The sequence below is a fragment of the Budorcas taxicolor genome, chromosome 16 (assembly GCF_023091745.1).
Source record: "Budorcas taxicolor isolate Tak-1 chromosome 16, Takin1.1, whole genome shotgun sequence".
Classification (NCBI taxonomy): domain Eukaryota; kingdom Metazoa; phylum Chordata; class Mammalia; order Artiodactyla; family Bovidae; genus Budorcas; species Budorcas taxicolor.
The window spans coordinates 72,042,269-72,059,152 of NC_068925.1; the positions used below are offsets into that span (position 1 = coordinate 72,042,269).

Consider the following 16,884-nt stretch of genomic DNA (forward strand, 5'->3'; position numbering starts at 1 on the left):
CCAGAGAAGCTGGCTGGAGTTGGAGCCTAATTTGGGAGGCCAAGGCAGCTGCCTTCCTGTGTAGCATCAACAACTGGTGTATTGATTAGGTCACAACCCTAACGACTAAATACGTTCTCATTTTACAGATGAGGAAATCAAGGCACAGAGTGGCGGAGGGACAGCCACAGTCAAACAGCTGAGGCGACAGGGCCAGAAGTGGGAGTCTGGCTCCTGAGGCTCTGCTCTGAACCACTTGCCCTTTAACCATCCTTGTGTTGGTCGCTCAGGGACATGCAGAACCACTCTGAGGAGTGTTTTGCCTTTAACTGTCCTCTTTCCTGTTCTCCACCTTCATTCAAACTGTTTCCCACTCCCTGGAGGTTATTTAATGGCTAAGTGAATCCTAATGAAATATTAACTAGATGAGAAACACCTGTACCTTCTCCCCTGAAACCTTCCCTTCTGCTCCGAGTCCCAGGGTTTGCAGAAGGCTCATGGATGCTGACTCGCCAGGGGGATTAATGGGAGGACACAGCCTCTGACTCAGGGAAATTTATGTTCAAAGGGAGTCGAGGTGCATGAACTATTCAGTTTGGTGCTTTTGCTCACTATCAGCGTGGTGAGCTAGTGTTTTTTAAAGCATGAGTGGTTGCACATCAGTGAATCATGACAACAAGTTAGTGCGTCTCAGGTCATGCTATATTTAAATGAAATTAACAGGGAGGCCTAGCGTGCTGCAGTCCAAGGGGTCGCAAAGAGTTGGACATGACTGAGCGACTGAACTGAACTAAAATTAGTTTACAGTGCCACGTGCATTTCACGTGATATGGTTAAATATTGTCTTGGGAAATTTTGTTTTAGTTGTGTGTATCTGTATATGAAGGCATGCACACACTTGACTACAATATAAAATGTATTCTTTCTTTTAAAAGATTTTTTGATGTGGACCATTTTTAAAGTCTTTATTGAATTTGTTATAATATCGCTTTTGTTGTTCATGTTCTGTTTTTTGTTTTTCTTTTTTTGCCCTGAGGCATGCAGGCTCTTAGCTCTCTGACCAGGGACTGAACCCATACCCCCTACTTTGAAAGGTGAGGGAAATTCCTAAAATGTGTTTCTTACTGTGAGTTCAGTCAAAAACGTTTAAGCACCACGTATATATTACCAAACATTTTTCTCCTCTCGTTTCACAATGCTTGTTTACAAGAGTTTTACAACCCATGTTTTGCTCAAGTTAATATGAAAGTAATTCCCATCAGCCAGTCTACACCACATAATAGATGGGAGGTGGGGTGGGGGTGTTGCTAACGAGCCTGTGGAGGGAAACTGTTGGCCACAGAGCTGGGTTGCACCCCTCAGCCTCCAGAAGTGCCCCTCAGATGACAACCCAGCACCTCACCTGCTTAACTTCACTCACCAGAGCCTCATCAAAACTCTGAGGCCTGTGAGCCCGGTAATTGTTTGAATTAACACAGCTTGTTTGGAGCCAAACTTAAGCTATATTTTCCTAGTGCATATTTGTCGTTAAAATCCTGGAGTGGATTGCCATTCCTTTCTCCAGAGGATCTTCCCGACCCAGGGACAGAAGCTGGGTCTCCTGTATCGCAGGCAGATTCTTTACCTTCCCTGAGCTACAGGAGAGTCCTAAAATCCTTCTATAAGATCCATATTTTAAAAATCCAATGTATGAATTTATCATTTAGTCTTCCCTGCTTCTCATCAACCAGTCCTGACCCATTTGTAGGACTTCCTCCTTGTGTCCCAGGCAGGCACAGACCCCCACAGATGAGTGGATGGAAGGGTGGTCCAGCCAGCCTGGGTGCAGCAGGCCTGCTTTGGCTGCTTCTCGGAGGCCCCTCCCCTGCCCTTGCCCCTGCCCCACCCTGCTAAGCCCCCACCCCGCTGCACTGTGGGGCCCTGAAACTGGGTCTTTATTCAGGGAAGACAGCCTTCTCCTATAGGGCGCCCAGACCCTGGGGTCACTGGGATTCCCTGTGCTGAAGGCAGGTAAGTGCTCACACGTCTGTCATGCATTCACCTTCTCTCAACAAACTGACAGTCCTGGCCCACCTTCTGGGCAGGGTGGATCGGTATCAAAGTTAGAACATGAAATCAGACAGCTGGGATGCTCCTCTCAGATCTTCCACTGACGAAATAATGCCTTTGGGCATGTAGTTCAACCAAACCAATGTTCAGCCGCCACACCTGTGAGACAGAGGCTGCTAATAGCACCTGTTTCATCATGTTGCTGGGAGGGTAAGATGACGTCACACAGGTAAGGCATTTGAGCCCCACACTTAGCAAACAGTCAGCGCTCACTGTGTGCTGCCTGCCATCCCGTAATGGTTCTGATTGCTACAATAGTCTTCCGGGCAGCCTCAGGGCAGCTGTGCATCTGAGAGCCACACAGGCCCCTCCTGGTTAATTCCCAATATCTGTTACTCAGTCACCCACTGACTTTCCCACTATAAACCTCTCAATTCCCACAGGGCCCCTTGTCCTCCATTGCTTTCTCACCTCTTGGCAGCCACCCCCACCTCCCAGCTCCCCTCCCTCTGCACCCAGCCCGGCTTTGAGAGATGCTGGCTCCTCTCTCTTTCTGTGGTTGTGGGGTGTGGTTGTGAGAGGCCCTGGGTTCGAGTCCTTGCTTTGCTACTTCCAGTCAGGAAGCATGGCTGTTTGGTTCAAGTAAGTGAGAATGGGCTGGAGAGGGGTCTTGAGTCTGAGACTCTGCCAATAGGGAGGGCCCCGCTGGTCAGGCAAGGCCCAGGGCCGACTATGTGTGACGAGGGCTCCCAGCTACAGGGCATCCAGCAGACAGAAGGAACCCTGCCTCAGAGAGGGAGTGGACTGGAGGCAGGTGGTCAGTCCCTGCTACCTCCTGGACGGGGCTCAAGGGAGCTTGAAAGGGTCAGGGGACCCACCGTGGGAACAGGGCCTCCGTAGGGGAACTGAGGTCAACACCCAGACACATAAACTGGGAAGATCTTGTTTTTGTGGGAAAACTTGGATGTACACCCAGGGTCACCATCTCCAGAATCCACTTGGGGACCGTCTGTGAGCAGAGGTGCCTAGGGACGTGGGACTGATTGGCTGTAGCAGTCTGCGCTGGGCCCCGCTCTGGGGAGCCATGCGGAGAGGGCCTCGCTGGCCCCGGGGCTTCCTGCCTCTGGACTAGATGGGTGTGAACCAGGAGGGACAGGGTCAGAGCTGATTTGGCTCCAGGGGAGGTGGGAGGCAGAGGCCTGGGGAAACAGCGTCACAAGGAAATATTGTGTTATTCAGAGCACGTGTCCCCTGAGCCTCCTTTCGCTCAGTTCTGTGAGATGAGAATGGTGATAATCCCAATAACCTAAGCCCTTTTAGTGTGTTACAGAGGTGAATGTAAGAAGTCGTTTGGACAGGGTTCCCTGGCGGGTCCATGGTTGAGAATCCACCTTGCAGTGCAAGGGACATGGGTTCGATCCCTGGTCCAGGAAGATCCCATATTCTGCGGAGCAACTAAGTGTGTGTGCCATAACCACTGAGCCTGCTCTCCGCAACAAGAGAAGTCACTGCAATGATAAGCCCCCATACAGCAATGAAGTGTGGTCCCCGCTCACCGCAAATAGAGAAAGCCCAAGTATAGCAATGAAGAAAGACCCAGCGCAGCCAGATAAATAAACAAACGTCTTTAAAAAAAAAAAAAGTAGTTTGGAAATAGGCGATCTAATGGTCTTATATTGTCATTACTGTCCCTCCATAAGAACACAAGGATTTACTACAAATCACTACACTGTAAACTGATACAACACATGGGGCATTCACAAAGTTCCCTGAAATCAAACGAGGGTTCTGAGCAGCAATGGCTCGGAGAATGGGCCCGGCTGGGGTGACAGCAGTGAGGGAGATAAAGGAAGAGAGTTACCTGGGTGCAAAACTGGCGACACAGCAAGGCTTTGAAGCTTTCTGAACCAGGTGCCTGCCCGCTCTGGTGCTCACCCGGTGTCCAGAGGTGGTACTGTCATGACTGGGGATCCCAAACTGAGGCTTCCCTGCTCTGAGCCAGTCCGGGGTTGGGGGGAAGGCCTTTGGTCAACATGGGCAGACCAGTTTCTTCTGTGGAGCTGGAGAGCTGGCTCAAGGCTGCTCCTGGATTAAGGAGCCTCCCCAAGAGAATGGGCATCATGCAGGCCCTTCCCTTCTGTCTGAAGAGATTCTGCGGGTTTACAGTTTTCATATCCCCTCATACACTTCATCCTCTGGACAAACCAGCCCAATTCTTATCCTATTTTTTAAAAATGTTTGTTTTATTTATTTACTTGGCTGCCCTGGGTCTAGACTCTGCCTGCAATGTGGGAGACCTGGGTTCAATCCCAGGGTTGGAAAGATCCCCTGGAGAAGGGAAAGGCTACCCACTCCAGTATTCTGGCCTGGAGAATTCCATGGACAGTAAAGTCCATGGGATCGCAAAGAGTCAGACACAACTGAGTGACTTTCACTTTTTCACTTTCCTGGGTCTTAGTTGTGGCGTGTGGGGTCTCAGTGCCCTGATCAGGGACTGAAACCAGGCCCCCCTGCCTTGGGAGCCTGGACTCTCAACCAGTGGGCCAACTGGGAAGTCCCTATTATTCCATTTGCAACCGCACAAATAGGACTCAGAGTGATTTGGCTAAGGGCACACAACCAAGTTGGGACTAGAACCCAGATGCCAGAGCCCAGACCCGGCCCATCTCCCAGGCCATTTGGAGCTCAGTGTCCCAGGACTGGGGCAGGAGCCCGCATCAGACCCCAGCTGACCAGTAGCTTGAAGGGCCAGAACCTGGCAGTTCCAAGCACAAAGATGCGTGCCATCGGATTAAAACTGTGTCTGGTAGCAACATGTGAGAGGTATGTCCTTTTTTTTTTACAGCTTTCTGTGCTGATCAGAACTTTTGCATAAGCAAACTGTACATTTATAATCAGGCCCAAGAATCATTATTTGTCTGGGGCTGGGGTAGTGTATAGCTGAGTGAGGTCCCTTCACCTACCAGCAGCTGCTCTCGTGGGCCTCATCACACCTGAGTCCCCTGAGGCTCTTTTCCTGATGACGGTCTCTCCAGTTCCCGTTTCCAGTTCTCTCAGCTCAGTCCCCTTTCTGGCAACCACAGCTGCCCTCCCCTGTCCTTTGAGGGTTTCCCAGCAAACCTCTGTGCTCAGCTCCTTGGCGGAAGATGAGGGAATCACATGGCTGAGTGACTGATGTTTTCTGAATCATGGAATGGAAAGAAACACTATACACCAAGCCAGCACACAGGGCCTCTGTTACAAGCCTAGTAATAGCACGATGTGGACATGATTCATCCGAGACTGCCTGGCATGTGCACACGTGTTGGAGCGAAGGCAGTGCAATGCTTGCCTTCTCCGGTGACAACAGGGCTACTCAGAGGGCAGCCCCAGGTCCCTCCCAGGCACACCACGGAGCCCAGTAGCCCTGCAACCCCCCGGCTTGGGAGCTACCAGAGAGGTGTCTGGGGAAAGTCACAGACAGCAGCTGGGGGACAGGAGATGAAGAGGGTGGAAGACTTGGAGGTGGGGTGAGGATTGGGGGAAGGAACTAGACAGGCAGGTGTAGGTAGAATGTGGTCAGCCTCTCCTGACAACCAGGAAACAGGCTCTGACTTCTCCACTTCACATTCCAGAAACACACGCCAGGGCCCACCAGGTACGGGAGACACACACCCACCAATGTCAGAACACACCTAGCAAATAATTCGTGGACTCACGGAGTCCTTACGAAGTCCAGGAAGGTCTCAAGTCCTTGACCTCATCCTCCCGACAGCCCTGTGAGGACACCAGGGAACCCACGTGGGAAATGAGAACGCCACACTGGACATGAAGTAACTTGCCAAGGTCTCGCAACCACTAAAGGGAGCTATAGCCCAAGTTTTCTGGGTCCAGAGTCTGAGCAGAGTCCCTCCTACAGGCCAGGGACCACCCCTCACATACATTATTTGATTTAATTCTCACAGCAACAATGCAAAGAGGTATTATTAATGTTATTCCAGTTTTAAAGATGTGACGACTGAGGCTCAGAGTGGTCAAATATGTTTCCTGAAGCCACACAGCTGGTATGTGGTGAAGTGGGGACTCACCCAGGTCTGTCTGACTCCAAAACTCATGGTCTCTACCAGGACATCTCTGTTCTCGTCATTTTGGGGGGACAGTGCCCCTCTTTTCTGTGTCTCCTACTCCCCGACCTGTGGTTTGGGTTGGTTAGAGCTTGGTTATTCCACACAAGGTCCTCCCATGTTGGAGAGGAAGGAGAGAGGTGGTGCCCCAGGGCTAATGGACCGACTTCGCCAGGGGACACTCTGAGAGTTTTGTGGGGGTGGGGAAGGATGATGGAGGTGCGGCGATGCCAGCGAGCCAGCGGGCCCAGTGGCTCTCACCAGACTCTCTATCAAAATCCCCTTTTAGGAAACAGAGGCTAGATGTGGTAGAGGTCTGGGGTAGGGGAAGGGTGACTCCAAGGGGCAGCCAGGGCTCACCCTCCTCACATTCAGGGCCTTTCCCTGCCCTGTGGACCACCTCCCCAGGAGTCCCCATGAAACCAGAAGGTGAATATGGGATCCCAAAGCCCTAGTCCATAAGCCACATGGACAGATAAGATGTTGATTTTGTTTGGCTGGATTTATTGCTCTTCCTGTCACTTAAAGTGGATATCTTTTTTTTTTAATTAATTATTTATCTGGCCATGCTGGGTCTTTGTGGTTGTGCCTGGGCTTTCTGTAATTTTGGTGCGTGGGCTCTAGAGCGAGCAGACCTCAGTCGTTGAAACTCTCAGGCTCCAGAGCGTGGGCTCAGTAGTTGTGGCGCTCAGGCCCAGCTGCCTCGTGGGTCTTCCCTGACCAGGGATCGAACCCATCTCCACTCCACTGGCAGGTGGATTCTCAACTGCTGGACCATCAGGGAGGTCCAAAAGTGAAAGTGAAGTCGCTCAGTCATGTCTGACTCTTCGTGACCCCATGGACTGGAGCCTACCAGGCGCCTCCGTCCATGGAATTTTCCAGGCAAGAGTACTGGAGTGGGTTGCCATTTCCTTCTCCAGGGGATCTTCTCCACCCAGGGATCGAACCCAGGTCTCCCGCATTGCAGGCAGACACTTTACCATCTGAGCCACCAGGGAAGCTGGGGAGGTCCTAAAGTTGATGTCTTTAAGCAAGGGGTGAGTCCTCCAGTTTGCCACAGGCCCCACCACTCCCCACTGCTTCACACCATCCCACTCACTCAGGCAAGTTGCCATGTTACTCAGGCTCCTGACAACATTGGAGCCTGAAACCCTTGAGACATAATTTGTTGTCAGCATTTCACCGAGGCGGAAAAAAAAAAATACATGTGCCTCCTAGGCCAAAATGAAGACACTGAGGTGCTGGGAGGTCACGGTCAGGTTGCCCCTGAGCAGCTGCTCCTGGAATGTTCAGCTGGAGCTGGGGAAGAGCCCAGAATTTATTACAGTCACTGCTTATCTGGGGCCTGGACCCATGTAGCAGTATCCTGTGGCCGCTGTAACAAATGACCACAAACGTAGTGGGTTAAAACAACATAAGTTTATCATCTTACAGCCCGGAGGTCAGATCTCCAAAATCAGTGTCTGGGCTAAATCAAGGTGTCTACAAAGCAGTGTTCCTTTGCGTTGCTCTAGGAGAGAATCCATTTCCTTGTCTCTTCCAGATTCTGGAGGCAGATGTCATCATGGTCCCCAACATAAGGATGGGGAAACAAGCTCAGAGGGTTCAGTGATATTGCAGGCAGCTCAGAGGCAGAAGACACATGTAGAACAGGGGCTGAAGGGCTTGATGAAAAGACAATGTACAAAAGTATGAGCAGAGTTGGGGGACCCACAAGGGCCGATGGGCACCCAGAGCCTGCAAAGCAGGGGGCTGTTGCTGCTCTAGGTGTCTGGGATCTGGTGTGTGCTGTAACCGGAGGAGACGGCTGCCCACGAGGAGCCTCTGGGAGAGACATCTGCCACTGCCAAGCCCCAGTCCAGCAGGGAGGGCATCCAGGCCACATTCTCCTCTCGTCCAGCTGAAGCCAGAGGGTGAGAGAGCCCACCAGTGCAGCTTTAGGCCAGCTTCCGGGGCACAGAGCTGGAAGAGCCAGTGGGGAACAGCCCAGCATCTTCCCCGAGGTCATACAGTCTGTGCAGAACTGGCTCTGTTGTTGTTGCTTAGTTGCTAAGTCACATTCAACTCTTTTGCAACCGCATGGACTATAGCCCACTGGGCTCCTCTGTCCATGGGATTATCCAGGCAAGAATACTGCAGCGTGTTGCCCTTTCCTTCTCCAGGGAATCTTCCCAACCCAGGGATCAAACCCACGTCTCCTGCATTGCAGGCAGCTTCTTTACCACTGAACCACCCGGGAAGCCCAGAGCTGGCTCTATGCTGGTTCTTGTTGACTCCAAGCAGGAGGTATCTGGTAGCGGCAGAGACACCTGGGGAGAGTTTGGCCTTTTGACTTTCAAAGCATTTCATACTTCTGAGTCTCCACTCCAACTACTCTGCTAATTCCCCCCACCCCTCAGAAAACACTTCTGGGTTCAGGTCTTCCACCCAACTCCACTGATTGATTTGGGCTCAGTTATTCCCAAGTGGACTCCATGTCACCAGAACTAGGCAATTCTAGAAAGCAAACTGTAGCAAGCACAAATTTATAAAGCCAAATATGCAGCCCACACTGAAGAGAACTGGCTTGAGATGACCCGTTGCTTTGGGTTGCTTCAGTCATTGATGCCCACTTGTGTGAAAAACCACGTTCCAAGTTTGTTGTGACACATGCTTGGAGTTAGAACTGGGGACATGTCAATGGACACACCCACAGGAATATAGACAGGTCAATGCGTATACTTGGTTTTGCCAAGTTAGGAATTATTTTACTGGGCCTAGCTTCAAAGGGGGCCAGGAGCCTTTGGCAGGCAGGGAGGAAAAGCTTCTTTTTCTTCATCTATTTGTTTATCTCTTGCATGGTTTTTTCGTGCAAGCACCAATGACCTCTGTAACACAAAAATGTTTCCAAGACGCCTGGAAGTCCAGGCAGCCCTGGGAACACGTGCAGCTCGGGACTCTCTGCTCTCCTGCCTCCCTGGTTCTGTGTAAGATTGACAGGCCTTCTCTGAGTGGGCAGGTGAGGATGTGAGCTGGCATGGCCAGAGGAACAGGCTACAAGAGGACTGGCACGTCCGCAGCTCCCTTTCTGGGCTGCAAACCTGTTATCTTGCATTCTTTCAGCAGCCACTCAAACTGCCCTATGCAGCTCCTGGACCCACACCCACGTCTTTCTCACCCCACCACCTCTCCTGTGTCCAAGCTTCCCCCCCATTTCCAGCCTCCCACTCAGCTGTCAGTGCTGGCCAGGCAGCCCACGTCCTGCCCCACGTCCCCTGGGATGAAGGCTGGGTCTCATACCCACCCTGGATTAGGACAGGCAGGTAGGTTAGCGCTACAGGTTGGAGGGTGGAGATAAAGGGATCCATGTCCTGGGGCTGACTCTGGAAGACCCAGTGTTATGCCCAGCAGAAAAACCCAGCTGTTCCCAAAGCCCCTCAGGGTGGCCAGGGACACCCACTCTCTGACAAAAGCCCTGAAACCCACACTGTAACAAGCATGGTGGGTCTGGCTGTGACCTCCTAAATAAACCCCTGCCCACAACTGAGCTGGTGACTCTCCGGTTACTGTCAAACTCAGCTCAGGAAGACCAGCCTGGAGTGGGGGGTGACCCTAACGTCCCAGGACACCCCTAGCCTTCATTCTAACCTGGGGACAGCACCCAGAGCCACAGAAGCACCTTGTATGTGAACAACACCAGACAATGTTCAAAACACCCTGAGCTCCACATGTAATCCCACAAGAAAGAACGTTCAGAGGCACCACTTCCATCTGCACAGGTGAGGGGGCTGAGTCACTTACCTGGGGCCCCAGGGTCCCAGGCTGCTGAGTTGGACCGGAGCCCATACCACTGGACTCCTCAGCAAAGGCTCTTTCCCTCAGAAAGTAGCACTTCCCGGGGTATGGGGTGCTCCTGGGACCCCCAACACTCCCAGAGTCTGACGGCCAGGGAAGCCTGATCCATGTCTCCTCACCCTTCTGATTTGGCACTCGGGGCACTGTGCATGCAGCTCTGAGCTCCCTGGGCACTGCCCTCTCCAGCTGACCACACACGGTAGGCTCGGGGCTGCAGTCACGCTGTGACGTGGCCACTGTGGTCACCTGCCTCCAGCCTACAGCCCTGGTTGAGGACCTCGAAGGTCATTTGAACAGAGGAGGGCTGTGAGCTTAGGATAGGTGGAAAGTTTGCCAGGTTTTGAGACTGCAGAAGCATGTTGTTCAAGCGCAAGCCCATTAAAACTGAAGGACCTACACTGACTGCCAGGGGGCTGGGTCCTGCCTCCCCCACCTCATCCAGGCCTCCTCTTGCTCCTCAGGCCCTGGGGCCATCTGCCAGGAACACGTAGCTCACATTGCACAGGTTTAAACACCAGCCCAGAGCCCTCCTGGTTGCATGCTCCCTGCCTTGGGGAAGCCTTGCCTGTTCTGGTTCAATGAAACCCACCTCTCTGCCCACCAGAGTCCCAGAAACCCATCCGGGGTGACCTCCCTGGGTGTGCCAGGCTGCAGGGGAGGGTCACGAGGAGGAAGGGACAGCTTTGGGATTCTTCTCCCCTAGAAATGCTACCTGGAGCACTAAGGTCCAGAGGAAGGAAGGAGAGAAAGGATTCTGCCCTTGGGTAGGGGAGCTCCCAGTCTGCTGGGGAGCATGTAGAGGGTACAAACACACATCGGTGCAGAAGCCCAAAAGGGAAATCCCACAAAAGCAAACCCAGGCTCCCCTGGGCGTGCAGTCGCACATGTCAGCGAGGGGCTGCTGGAGTGAAGGCAGGGCAGAGACCCCGCGAGGCAATGGAAAGTCCTCCTACAGGAGGCCTTGGGGGGAGAAAGGGAGAGCCCTGAGGCCAGCAGGGTCACACTCCTCAGCCAGAAGGAGAATGCCAGGCAGCCTGTGCTTGGCGCCCGAGGTGAGAGGGGGACACTTCTCCCAGGTGTCTCCTGAGCTAGGGGGTTCGGTTGGGGTGAGTGAGAGGCACAGTGGGGGCGGGGCAGCCAGTCCGAGGGGACCCACAGCAAAGGCATCAGTTGGGGGAGGAACCGGCTTGTACTCAGCCCTGGTACGGAAGGAGAGACGAGGGAAGGAGGAGACAGAAGGAATGGATCCATTTAGCTGGATCATTCTTGTTACTGAGGAAGGATAAGAAATAAGACAGTCATCAGTGAGAATTCTTTTTTACTGAAGAATTGGTTTCAAGCTTGTAAACATTCAGTTTAGTTCAGTCACTCAGTCGTGTCCAACTCTGCAACCCCATGGACTGCAGCACACCAGGCTTCCCTGTGCATCACCAACTCCCAGAGTTTACTCAAACTCATGTCCATCAAGTCGGTGATGCCATCCAGCCATCTCATGCTCTGTCGTCCCCTTCTCCTCCTGCCTTTAATCTTTCCTAGCATCAGGGTCTTTCCCAACGAGTCAGTTCTTCACATCAGGTGGCCACAGTATTGAAACTTCAGCTTCAGCATCAGTCCTTCCAATGAACACCCAGGACTGATCTCCTTTAGGATGGACTGGCTGGATCTCCTTGCAATCCAAGGGACTCTCAAGAGTCTTCTCCAGCACCACAGTTCAAAAGCCTCAATTCTTCAGCGCTCATCTTTCTTTATAGTCCAACTCTCACATCCATACAAGACTACTGGAAAAACCATAGCTTTGACTAGACAGAACTTTGTTGGCAAAGTAATGTCTGCTTTTTAATATGCTGTCTAGGATGGTCATAGATTGTAAACATTAAAACCCTCTGAAAAGAAGCAGTGTGACACGAACTCCAAGAGAGGTGAAATCAAGGAGTTTCCTGAGAGGTTCTGAGTAAGAATTCCACCCGAGATCCCCTCAACCCCCTGGAGCTGCAGTAACCCAGTGACAAGGGCTTCCCAGAAGGGCACCCCACTGCCCCTCACCGAGAGGTAGTCGGGAGCCTGAACCTCCCGCCAAGGCCCAGCTGGGGCCCAGGGGTCTGTGGGGCAGGCCTGACTCTCACACCTCATCTCAGAACCCAACCTTGGCTCCGAGATCCTCCAACCCTCACATCCTGCTCATTCCCTCGGCCCCTGGAGCCACCTGAGGCCACTCCCCAGCACTGCCTGGCCGGAACCCACATCCTCCTTGGAGCCTGGACTCAGAGCTCCTGGGAGTGGGCAGGTTCAAGCGTGAACTCTTCCTGAACTGGCTGGTCAGGCCTCCACCCTGTTCGTGTCAGGCGGTGAGCAGGGGCAGGGCAGATGGGTGTCCTGAGCACACAAGGGCTGTGATGTGCCTTGTGGAAAGAATACGTGCGCGAGATGAGCTTCGTCCTCACCGAGAACAAGATGGCGTGTTTATCGGTATCTCCTGGGCCCACCCCATGCCTGTGTGCCTTCTGCTCACATCCACCCCCGCTTCAGCTGGACCTGGGGGACGCGGCCACCTAGAGTGTCTGAGGCAGGCGTGCGTGTTCTGTCATGTGTCGGCCTCAGGTGGGAGGTGGGGGGCCCCATGGAACCCGCACTGAGAGCTCAGCCTCAGGCCCACCACGGGCCCGACCACACAACTCCCTCTTGGAACACTGGGCACCTTCTGCAGAACCGCCGGGTCTGTGACCTGGGAGCATGCCCGTGACAGTGGAGGGGAGCTGGTGGCTGCCGAACACCCCTTCCCTGGCCTGTCCCCCTGCCCACCCCCAGATACCTGCCCCCCTTCCCCTCTGAAAACACCATCCCCGGCTGTTACCCCACCTCACACAAGGCAGACGTCTCCACCGCCTGCCCAGTGCACTGTCCTGGCCCTCCACCTGAGACCACCCTTGAAGACCCCCTCCATTTCAGGACCCCCCTGTTCTTACAGCCCAAAGCCCTGAGCCCTGTGGGGAGGCTTCTTGGGGTGTCTAGGGGCTGGGGTGAGGGCCTGGGCCTGGCCCACAAAGCCACCACTTTGTCTAATTAGGTGTGAAGTAGGCCTCCGTGACCCAGGCTGGGGAGCAGCCCAGCAAAAGTGATTCTTGTGGGGAAGCCAGTTCTGAATACTGAGCCACCGTGCGGAGGCGCAAAAGTTCAGGCTTCATGGTGACTTAGGTGCCAAGCGGAGGGCAAAGCCACAGCCCAGGCCCAGGGCACCTGCCCTCCATGGGCACCAGCCCACGCCGCTCTCCCGACTCCCAGGGCTGCACCCTCATCCTCAGTCTGTATGCTCTGTGCCTCCCGCCACTCCCAACTTCCACTGCAGGTCACCAAGAGATCCTGCACCTCGCAAGGCCAACAGAACTTTGAAAACATGATCAATCCTCACTACTTAGAGATTGATCACTTGCAAATTCACCTACTCTCTAAAACATGTTTCCCCCCAAATCAATACTCAGGGCTCTTTCGTGGTCCTTCACGAACACATGCAAAGTGGTGAAAATTGGAACCGCCCGACGGGGACATTCCCAGGTGACATCACAAGACGCTCTGCCTTCTCATTTCACCCCCAAGACTGGAAACAAGCCTCCTTTTAGTGTCTTGTGAGTGTCATGTTTTCAGAGTTATCGTGCTTTTGTGTTGATGATTTCTCAAGGATGCTACTGACGTGCCAGTGGGTGTTCCTAAGCATAAGAGGGCTGTGATGGGCTTTACAGAGGAAAGATGGGCACCAGACAAGCTTGCTTCCCTGATAGCTCAGTTGGTAAAGAATCCGCCTGCAACGTGAGAGACCTGGGTGCGATCCCTGGGTTGGGAAGATCCCCTGGAGAAGGGGAAAGGCTACCCACTGCAGTATTCTGGCCTGGAGAATCCCATGGACTGTACAGTCCATGGGGTTGCAAAGAGTCGGGCATGACTGAGCGACTTTTACTTTCAGACAAGCTTGGTCAGGTGCCAGTTATATTGCTGCCTGTATTTCTTGTAGCGGCAAAGGTTCCGGGCCTGGCAGGAGCGGCGTGCACGAATGTCCCCACCCTCTCAGAAGCCTGATGCCAGCCACCTGGTCTTTCTGTCCACAGAGTTATATTTCAAGCAGTGCTTCTTCATTTACTTTTGGTTGAGAAACTGCATTTCCCCCGGCTTCAAAACCAGAAGAGCTAGACCAAAGGAGAAAATATATGAGGGCAGACGGCTGCTCCTGCCTGCGGCCCAGTGTCCTGCCACTGGTCCCGCCCGTTCTGTGAGGTTCTGGCGTCTGGCTCTGGGCCACCCTTTCTTCTGAGACTGTGCTCCCCTCCCCGCCATCAGCTGAAGATACTAACCAGACCTCAGTTGTCACACGTGGGCCCAGGCCCCCAGCACGGTGCCTGTCACATAGAGGTCCTCCGTACATGCTGGGTGTCTTGTCTTGTTTAGTACTTATTTTTGTTCATTTAGTTGGCTGCTCCGGGCCTTTTTTTTTTTTTAATGTAGGATATTTGGCCTTCATCTCCATGTGCAGGAGCTTCAGTCGCAGCATGTGAGATTAGTTCCCCAACCAGGGATTGAACCCAAACCCCCTGCATGGGGAGTGTGGAGTCTCAGCCACTGGACCCCCAGGGAAGTTCCTTTTCTCTTCCCCTTAGGTTCCACCTCCTGGGCTTTTCTGGGAGCAAGAAACAAAGACTCAGCCAGGTAACTGCAGCAAAAGAGGTTTTCTGGGAAAGAAAGGCTTTCCTGGAAAAGGAAACAGAAAGTCCCGAGATCCCAGGAGCCAGTCTCTGTCCCTCCCCCAAAGGCATCGGAGCGTCCTGCCCCTGTCCCCTCACTGCAGCTTCCACCTCATTCACTCACACTTGGAGGTTATCTCAGGAGTGCTCCCCGCGGCGCCCTCAGCTAGCTCAGTTTCTGGAATTTTCCAAGGCAGGAACAGATGGGTCTCTACCTGGTCCGGACACAGTTGCTGGCTGGCCAGCCCTATGGGTGAGCCACAGGGGTGGGTGACCGCGCTGTGGCCAGTCACCTGCAAAGGTCCTTCCACCCAGGTGGAGAGACATGGGGACCTTCGGGAGGAGCCCTGCCCCCCAGAGCGCTCTGTGTGCAGAACAGGCCAGCCGGCAGGAGGGTGGGATGGGGTGGGTGTGCGAGAGGCTGGAGCGGGGGTCGCACGTGGCCCCCTCTCCTCCCTGTCTTTCCTCCCTGAGACGTGGAGGTCCTCGCAGGGAGGAGCTGAGAACAGACCAGCTGACCTCTCCCGGACAAGCCGGCCTCTCTTTCTCAACAGGGAGCAATTAATAACCACCTGCAGGGACACCTGCTTTTGATCTTTCCAGGGCCCGAAAGGCCCCCAGAGGCCAGGACAGGGCCTGGGCCACCTGAGCCCGGTGAGGAGCACCTAACCGTGTATCAGGGAGGTGGCGGCCGCGGGAAGCCCCGGGAGGGCAGCGTACGGAATCGTTAGAACCCAGTAGCTGGGGTGCCTGAGCAGGGTTGGGCCCAGACGTCTGAGGTGGGGGCGGGTCGGCTGGTGGGCCTTCTCTGGGGTGGCGGGCAGGACGACAACGCTGGTCCTGCAGCCTGGACTCGCTGCGGCAGCGGGGAGGAGCCCGGCTTCCGCAGCTAGGACGGGGAGCCAGGCGAGCCGAGCTCCCTCCAGCGCGCCAGGCCGCTTCCAGCGCCTCCTACCCGCAGAGAGGCGAATCGCGAGCCGCCGCCAAAGCCAGAAGCTGAGTGCCAGTCCCAGCCCCCGCGCCTCAGAAGGGGGACAGAGAGAAAACCAGCGCACCAAGAGGGGAAACTTGTTCTCCTGCACGTGTGTGTGTGCACACATCGATATACACGCATAGATATACATGCACACAGCTACACATGTAGATATACACAGAGATATACACAGATATGCACATATACACACACCACAGAGATACATACATAGATATACACACACACTACACACATTGATATGCACACACTATACACAGAGATCTATACATACACATAGATACAGGCAGGTACACACAGGCACACAGATGTGCACACACAACACACAGATACACACAGATATGCACACAGTATACACAGAGATATATACATACACACAGATACAGACAGGTACACACAGACAGGCACTCACGTCACACACACACAGATGTACACATACACACAGACACACCACACACACAGATGTACACATACACAGACACACAGATACACACACACATATACACTCACCACAAACACAGATACACATCACACACAGAGCTGTGTACATATACAGAAACAGAAACACACACAGATACACAAATACATACATATAGGTACACACCACACAGGCGTACACACACTGAAACTGCAAGCTCCCTCCCTGCAGGCTGGATTGTGGGTCATGCCCCTTGAGTGTCAGAACCAAGTCAGCCAATCTCATGGCCTTGACTGGGGTGGGGGGTACTTTTCTGATTCTGAACTGTCTGCCCCTGGACCCATTACCTCCCCAGCCCCAAAGAGCCCCCTGGTTTGAGATCCTGTATTAAAAGGAAGCTCAATATTTCCATCTGCGGAGGGACATCTTGGCCGATGGTGGGGAAATGACCACTCCTGTCCTGGGAGAGAGTCTTCTGCATTTAAATTGATCATTACACAGGAAACACAGTGAGACTCCTCTACCAACAGAAAGTGAAAGCACTCAGTCATGTCTGATTCTTTGCAACCCCATGGACTATACTGTCCATGGAATTCTCCAGGCCAGAATACTGAATTGGGGAGCCTTTCCCTTCTCCAGGGAATCTTCCCAACCCAGGGATCGAACCCAGGTCTCCTGCATTGCAGGTGGATTCTTTACCAGCTGAACAAGGGAAGCCCAAAAATACTGGAGTGGGTAGCCTATCCCTTCTCCAGTGAATTCCCCTACCCAGGAATCGAACTG

General features: G+C 53.5%; 1 long non-coding RNA gene across 2 annotated transcripts; it reads right to left on the reverse strand.

Moving 5' to 3' along the window:
- Positions 1-7,528: 7,528 nt before the first annotated feature.
- On the reverse strand, positions 7,529-10,167 carry LOC128061335 (uncharacterized). Of its 2 annotated transcripts, none has more exons than XR_008200722.1 (2): positions 9,912-10,167; positions 7,529-7,795 (listed from the first exon to the last, which is right to left on the reverse strand). It is a non-coding gene; the product is annotated as an uncharacterized LOC128061335 (long non-coding RNA). The 2 variants fall into 2 exon arrangements; XR_008200723.1 differs by having other exon boundaries at positions 7,529-8,440.
- Positions 10,168-16,884: the final 6,717 nt, after the last annotated feature.